The sequence below is a fragment of the Macaca mulatta genome, chromosome 12 (genome assembly GCF_049350105.2).
Source record: "Macaca mulatta isolate MMU2019108-1 chromosome 12, T2T-MMU8v2.0, whole genome shotgun sequence".
NCBI lineage: Eukaryota > Metazoa > Chordata > Mammalia > Primates > Cercopithecidae > Macaca > Macaca mulatta.
This window is the reverse complement of record NC_133417.1, coordinates 93,677,974-93,686,721: the sequence shown is the minus strand read 5'-3', so window position 1 is coordinate 93,686,721 and position 8,748 is coordinate 93,677,974. Positions and strand designations below refer to the sequence as shown.

At 33.3% G+C, this 8,748-nt stretch overlaps 1 long non-coding RNA gene across 1 annotated transcript in view; it reads right to left on the bottom strand.

Annotated features, from left to right (window-relative positions):
• Nucleotides 1–886: 886 nt before the first annotated feature.
• Nucleotides 887–8,748, bottom strand: part of LOC144333574 (uncharacterized) — a 28,428-nt gene continuing 20,566 nt past the window's right edge. The window contains exons 3-4 of the long non-coding RNA XR_013402330.1: nt 6,898–6,993; nt 887–1,226 (exon numbers count right to left, since the gene is read on the bottom strand). This is a non-coding gene — a long non-coding RNA (uncharacterized LOC144333574). The remainder of the gene's footprint in view (nt 1,227–6,897; nt 6,994–8,748) is intronic.

Here is an 8,748-nt window from a genome sequence, read left to right as displayed (position 1 = left end):
TACATGCTGGCAATGACAACATTCTCTTTGAGTGGGAAATTCAAAAATACAAGCTAATTAATGTACTTTTTGTTCTGGTTACATTTTGTGAAACATGTCCTAATTTCACAATTTTTGTAAAAGGAATAGACATTGTGGGGAAGAAATTTTAGGAATATCAAACAATTTAGCATATATTGAAAATTAAGTAAATGGCAACTGTATCACTGTAATGTTTTCTTCTGAGCCTCAATAGACTATGAATTTACAAGTCTTTTAATGAAAAAAATCACAATGGCTTAAGAATCATACAAACTTTTAAGAGCATCCCATTCTCCAATAATTCTTGGAATTCTTATTTGTTGTACAAATCCATGTTGGATGTCACTGAGTCCACAGTTGGCATTTGGCCTCCAATGCGCTTTGCCCTGGGGTCACCTCTTGCTGGCCCCTGGTCAACATTCCTAGGGCTCCTGCTGTTTATGCTATGAACACTTTTCCCTATGCATGGACATGATAGCAGCCTACAGTTTATTACCATGGTTATGATGACAAGGTTGTAACACTTTAAAAGACTTCAGTGAATGACTGAGGACAATAAAATCAAACAACAAAAAAGTAACTTCAAATTGAATACTCTTCCAGGATGATGTGATACAAAATGTATAGGAATTTCATAAAATGGAAAACTGTAAACATACATTGTTAAATATATAATGTGCTTATATTATCTATATTAACATCTACATGTATTAAGCAAATATATTCATTGAAATAAAGATTACAACTTCACTTCCATTGTTAGATGCACATTTACTAAAGTTGGCCATTTAGTAAACCACGAATAAAACTCAATAAATACTCAAAGTAGAAATTATTTAGATCACATATTTTATTCCAAAGACAGGGCTTTTGCAGTGAGTGGGGACATTACTTTTAAAAAAATATATATATATATATTATTGGCCAGGTGCAGTGGCTCACACCAGTATTCCCAGAAATTTGGGAGGCCAAGGTGGGCAGATCACGAGGTCAAGAGATCAAGACTGTTGACCTTCCTGGCCAACACGGTGAAACCCCACCTCTACTAAAAATACAAAAATTTTCTGGGCATTGTGGCATGCACCTGTAGTCCCAGCTACTCGGGAGGCTGAGGCAGGAGAAAGGCATGAACCCGGGAGGCTGAGCTTGCAGTGAGTTGAGATCCCACCACTGCACTCCAGCCTGGCAACAGAGAGAGACTCCACCTAAAAAAAGAAAAAAAAATTATTTAAAATTCTTGAATTTTCTGAATGTAAACACAAAGTTCAATTTAATCCCAGGAAATAAAAATTTCACACGAATTTAGAAACATTTTTAAAACACTTGTGATATTTATCCCTCCAAATGCACAAGGTGCAGAAGGTTTTACAGTGGACTTGTTTGTGCTATATGGTACAAATAATGCAGATGCCATTTTTATTATTACAAAATTTATAGAAGAAAAAATAATTTCCAAATTCTTTGCAAAGACAGTTTAGCACTGACAGAAAAAAACTGAAAGAAAAAGAAAAAACATAAGTCAACCTCATTTATAATTCTCAATGCAGATTTTTATTTCTATCATTATAACAGATTAGCTACACTGAAAAATGCTTCCAAGTCAAAAACAATTAAAGGTGGCTAATATAAAAAAAACCTCTTCAACTGAATCACTAACTTAAATGACAGCAGACTTCTCATTAGAAACCACTCAAGCAAGAAAAGAATTGAGTGAAATATTTAATGTACTAAAAAAAAAAAAAAAGCCCATTCACCTGGAATTTGGTATTCTGTGGAATTATCATTCAACAGTAAGGGACAAATGAAGACATTCTCAGATAAAAATAGAAAACTCCTTGCCGGCATACCTGTTTTTCAAGGAGCATTAAAAAAAATTCCTTAGGCACAAGTAAAATGATATAGATCAGAAATCTGGATCCATATGAAGAAAGGAAAAGCATCACAGAAAGAATAAAGGCACAAAATTACTTTTAGAGTTATACGTTATTAGTTATAAATTATTATTAGTTATATTTATATATTTATATTCATTTAAATGTATATTTATATTTAGAGTTATAAATTGTTAGTTATAAATTATTAGAATTGATACTTTTCTAAAAAAAGGAGTTACCACAGGTAAATTGACTGATGTATTGTACCAAACATTAAAGAAGGAAATGATATTAATTCAATTATCCATGATTTATTCCAGAAAATAGCAGTAGAAGGAACACTTTCTAAGTCATTTGATGAGGCCAGCATTACCCTAAAATAGGTAAAGACCCCCAAATCAGATACAAACATCACAAGTAAAGAAATAAAACCAAAATAACTCACCACATAGTATCAAATCCAGTCCAACAACATATAAAAAGAATTATAACAATAACTGAATGGGATTTATTTGGTGTGCAAGACTAGTTCAACACTGGAAAAAGCAGCAAATATAATCTAACACATCAACAGGCTACTGAAGAAAAATCACACGATCACATCAATTTAACAAAGAAAAACATTTAACACAAATCAGTACCTATTCATTATAAAAATCTATCAGCAAACTAGGAATAAGGGTGACTTCCTAACATTAAAGAATATATACAAAGAGCTAGTGGGTAAAATCATACTTGAGATTGAGCAACTGGAGCTTTCCTTCTAAGACTGGGAACAAGACAAAGATGTCCTCTCTTGTCAGTACTATTCAACTAATACTGGAAGTTCTAGCAGATTGCCATAAGAGAAGAAAAAGAAACAAGCGTATACTGATGGGAAAGGAAGAAATAAATTTGTCTTTCTTTATGGATGGCTGGACTGTCTATGCAGAAAATCTCAAAGAATCTACAAAAGAATTAACAGGACTAATAAGTAAACAGAACAATTTCACAGGCCACAAATTTAATGTTCAAAAGATAATTGCTTTCTTTTATACTAGTCATGAACATGTTTGAAATTTAAAACATATATAACATTTACAATAGCACCAAAAAAATACTTAAACATAAATACAACCAAATTTTGTAGAAGATATGCATGTAGAACACTAAAAAAATTAATATTAATTAAAATATCAAATAAGAACTAAATAACTACAGGTTAAGCATCTGTAATCCAAAAATTCAAAATTTGAAATACTTCAAAATCTGAAAATTTTCAACTCTGACATGGCACTAAAAGTGAAAAATTCCATACATAAGTACTTAACACAAACTATTTTATGAGAAATTATTTAAAACATTGTATAAAATTACCTTTAGGCTACGATCATAGGGTATATATGAAAGATAAATGAATTTTGTGTTTAGACTTGGATCTCATTCCTAAGATATCTCGCTATGAATATGCAAATATTCCAAAATTCTGAAATATCCAAAATTTGAAAGATTTCTCGTCCTAAGCATTTTAAATAATGAATATTCAGCCTGTAGAAAGATATTCCATGTTCATGAATTGGAAGACCCAATTTGTTAAGATGCTAATTTCTCCCAACTTGATCAATACATTCATCTTGATCTATACAACCAAAAATTTAGCAAACTACATTGTAACTATCAACCAACATTCCAAGGTGTATTTAGAAAGTCAAGAAATCTCAAATAGCCAGCACAGTTCTGTTCCATAAACCAATGGAACAGAACACAAAATTCAGAAATAAAGCCATGCAGTTACAACCATCAGACTTTCTGTAAGGTCAACGAAAACAAGCACTGGGGAAGTGCTTCTATTCTATGAATGGGGCTGGAATAACTGGCTAGCCTTATGCAGAAGAATGAATCTGAACCCTTACCTTCCTTTTCTTTTTTTATTTATTTATGGTTTATATTTTTAAGTTTTGTGGGTACACAGTACGTGTGTGTGTGTGTGTGTGTGTGTGTACATATGTATGTATGTATATAGCACATGAGAAGTTTTGATACAAGCATGGGATGTGAGATAAGCACATTATAGAGAATGGGGTATTTATCCCCTGAAGCATTCATCCTTTGAAATACGAACAATCCAATTACACTCTAAGTTATTTTTAAAATGTACAATTAAGTTATTATTGACTACAGTCACCCTGTTGTGCTATCAAATAGTAGGTCTTATTCATGCTTTCTATTTTTTTGTACCCATTAACCATCTCTGGCTCCTCCCTCCCCATCAGCTCCCCACTACCCTTCCCAGCCTCTAGAAACCATCCTTCTACTCTCTATGTCCATGAGTTCAATTGTTTTGATTTTTAGAGCCCACAAGTAAGTGAGAACATGCAATGTTTCTCTTTCTTTGCCTGGCTTATTTCACTTAATGTAATGACTTCTAGTTCCATCCATGTTGTTACAAATATGGATCTCATTATTTTTTATGGCTGAATAGTACTCATGCTGAAGAGTACTCATTATTTTTTATGGCTCAATAATGCTAGTGGCTGAATTACATATATATGTATACCACATTTTCTTTATTCATTCATCCGTTGATGGAAACTTAGGTTGCTTCCAAATCGTAGCTACTATAAACAGGTGCTGAAACAAACATAGGAGTGTAGCTATCTCTTTGATATACTGATTTCCTTGCTTTTGGGTAAATATCCAGCAGTGTTTTTCCTAGATCATATGGCAGCTCAATTTTTAGTTTTTTGAGGAACCTCTAAACTGTTCTTCATAGTGGTTGTATTAATCTACATTCCCACCAACGGTGTACAAGGGTTTCCTTTTCTCCACATCCTTGCCAGCATTTGTTATTGCCTGTCTTTTAAATATAAATCATTTTAACTAGGGTGAGATGTCACATTGTAGCTTTGATTTGTATTCATCTGATGATTAATGATGTTGAGCTCCTTTTCATATGCCTGTTTGCCATTTGTATATCTTCTTTTGAGAAAATGTCTATTCAAATCTTTTGCCCATAATTTTAATCAATTATTAGATGTTTTTCCTAATAAACATGTTTGTGCTCCTTATATATTCAGGTTATTAATCCTTTGTCAGATGAGAGTTTGCAAATATTTTCTTCCATTCTGTGGGTTGTCTCTTCACTTGGTTGTTTGTATCCTTTGTTGTGCAGATGCTTTTTAACTTGATGTAATCCCATTTTTCCATTTTTCTTTGGTTGCCTGTGCTCGTAGGGTATTGCTTAATAAATTTTTGCGCAGACAAATGTTCTGGAGATTTCCCCCAATGTTTTCTTGTAGTAGTTTCATAGTTTGTGGTCTTAGATTTTAATCTTTAACCCATTTTGGTATGATTTCTGTATATGATGAGAGATAGGGGTCTAATTTCATACTTCTGCATATGAATATTCAGTTTCCCCACTGCCATTTATTCTTCAATATTATCTTTCCTCTAGTGTATGGTCTTGGCACTTTTGTTGAAAATGAGATCACTGCAGGTGTGCAGATTTGTTTTGGGGTTCTCTATTCTGTTCATTGATCTACATGTTTGTTTTTATGCCAGTACCATGCTGTTTTGGTTACTATAGCTCTGTAGTACATTTTGAAGTAAGGTAATGTGATTCCTCCAGTTTGGATTTTTTGCTTAGAATAGCTTTGGATAGGCTATTCTAGGTCTTTTGTGGTTCCATATAAATCTTAGGATTGTTTTTTCCATTTCTGTGAAGAGTGTCATTGGTTATTTTTATAGGGATTGCATGGAATCTGTAGATTGTTTTAGGTAGTATGGACATTTTAACAATATTAATTATTCTGATACATAAGCATGAAATATTTTTCCATTTTTTGTTGTCCTCTTCAATTTCTTTTATATAATTTTCATTATAGAGATCTTTCACTTCTTTGGTTAATTCCTAGGTATTTAATGTTCTGAGTGGCTATTATAAATGGGATTACTTTTTAAATTGCTTTTACACATTGTTCACATGGACCTTTATCTTTCATCACATATATGACACCACAAACCATAAAAATTCTAAAATAAAATGTAAAAAATACCTTTCTCAATATCAACCTTGGTAAAGAGTTTTTGGCTAAGTCCTCAAAAGTAATTGTAACAAAACCAAAAGTTGACAAATAGGGCCTAACTAAACTAAAGGGCTTCCGCACAGCAAAAGAAAATATCAACAGAGAAAACAGACAGCCTACAGAGTGGTAGAAAATATTGTCAAACTATGCATCCAACAAAGGTCTGATATACAGAATCTGTAAGGAACTTAAATCAACCAACAAACAACAACAACAAAAAACAAATAACCCCATTAAAAACGGGCAAAAAAACATGAACAGAAACTTCTCAAAAGAAGATATAGAAGTGGCTAAAAAAATACTTTAAAAAGTTCATCATCACTAATAGTAAGAGAAATGCAAATCAAAACTACAGTGAGATACTATCTCACCCCAGTCAGAATGGCTACTATTAAAAAGTCAAAAAACAACAGATCCTAGGGGGCTGCATAGAAAAGGGAATGCTTGTACACTGTTGGAGGGAATGTAAATTAGTTCAGCCACTGTGGAAAGCAGTTTGGAGGTTTCTCAAAGAACTTAAAACAGAGCTACCATTCTACCAAGTAATCCCATTACTGGGCATATGCCCAAAGGAATATAAATCATTCTACCAAAAAACACATGCACTTGTATGTTCATGACTGTGTTATTCACAGTAGCAAAGACATGCAATCAACCTAGATGCTCATTAATAGCAGATTGGATAAAGAAAATGTGGTATATATATACTATGGAATATGACACAGTCATAAACAAGAAGAAAATCATGGTGTGAGTGTGTGTGGCCACATGGATACAGTTGGAGAACATAATCTTAAGCAAATTAATCCAGGAACAGAAAACCAAATGCCGCATGATCTCACTTATACGAGTTGAGGATATTTGGACATAAACACAGCAGCAGTAGTTACTGTGGACTAACAGAGCAAGGAGGAGGGGAGCATGGATTTAAAAATTACCTGTTCGGTGTTATATTCACTACTGGAATCCATCCTCCAAACCTCAGCATCACATAATTTACCCACGCAACAAACCTGCGCACGTATCCCCCGTATCTAAAATAAAAGTTGAAATAAGACAAAATACATGACAGACCACATGATTTTGTGTAAAAGTGGCTAATTAAGAAAACAAAAAGCAACTTTTACAAGTGTCTGAGTTAAATAAAGTGATCCAGTAAACGTTCTGACAGTTCATAAAAGATAATAAGATAATATTGAATCACATAGACTTCCTTCTTCCCCCACCCATCCATGCTGTCTGAGAGCATTAAAGTAAATCCTAAGATGTTTATACTCTTCTAAAAAATTATGCTTAATCAAGGATACTTACATTTTGGTTAGAAAGAGATAGCTCAAGGTTATGCTAAGTAAAATAGTATATGTGCTACCTGTATGAAAATTACCAAAGGCAATAAATATAAAATACATTTGCTATCCATCTACTTTTAGTGTCGGATTTAGCACCAATGTGTGCCCTCCATTGGATAAAGTTTTCAGAAAAAAATCCTCAAAAATGCTCTCAAACATTGTACTTTGGCATCGAGGCCTTCTTAATTAGAGGTCTTTAACGCAAAGCAAGGATTTGAGTTCCTTACCCATCATTATTGATAAGAATAAGGTAGCAAAAGGACATCAAAAAGGAAGCAAATTAGAAGATATGCATTCACTCCTTCATACATGCACTTAAAAGTTTAAAGATATCAAATTAATCTATATAAATGACATAGAATTCTATATCATGTTGAAATTTAAATATAATTTTTTGGTGGGTGATCTTTGGTTGACTTAAAAATTTTATATGTAACTAAACATGTCAAGTATAAGCAGAGATATTTTCAACAAGCTCTATTAGATAAAACATATAAACCTATAATTCAATCTATATTGGTACAGGGATAGAGAGATCAAGAGTACAGAATAGAAAGTATATACTTAACCTGTGTAAAAAATAAAACTTTTCATGGGCAATGTATTAGTCCGTTCTCATGTGGCTAATAAAGACACACTCAAGACCGGGTAATTTATAAAGGAAAGAGGTTTAATGGACTCACAGTTCCACATGACTGGGGAGGCCTCACAATCATGGTAGAAGATGAAGGAAGAGCAAAGGAACGTCTTACATGGCACCAGGTGAGAGAGCTTCAGTAGGGGAACTCCCCTTTATAAAACCATAAGATCTCATTAGACTTAATCACTATCATAGAACAGCATGGGAAAGACCTGCCCCCATGATTCAGTTACCTCTCACCAGGTTCCTCCCACAACCACCCATGGGAATTATGTGAGCTACAATTTAAGGTGAGATTTGGTACACAGCCAAACTATATCAGATGAAAATAATACTGTATGGACAGTCAAAAAAATTCATGAAAATCTAGAAAATGCATGTGTTGCCTATATCTCTTCTCAACTAAATTTCTCAGAAACTTGGCTCCTAAAATTATCTTCTTTCACTCTTGAATCACCTTGTTTCATTACTCTTGTTTCCTTATCTCCTGCAGCATTTATATCAACATACAAAATCAGTCAAGAATCTCCCATAAACAAAACAAAACACTTCATTTGATTCCAAATTCATGTCTAGCTTATAGTTTCATTCTCTACACAGCAAAATGTACTGAGTTGCTTATAATCACGCTATCCACCTCTATGCCTTTCCAGCTCTCATTAACTCAATTCAGTTATGCTTCCATTTCCACCATTCCTCCAAAACTTGTCTTACGTTAACTACCAATCTGCTCTATATCTTCAAATTCAGTCATCATCTTTTAGTCCTTACTGTGTTTGAGCTCTCAGCAGCAATTGACA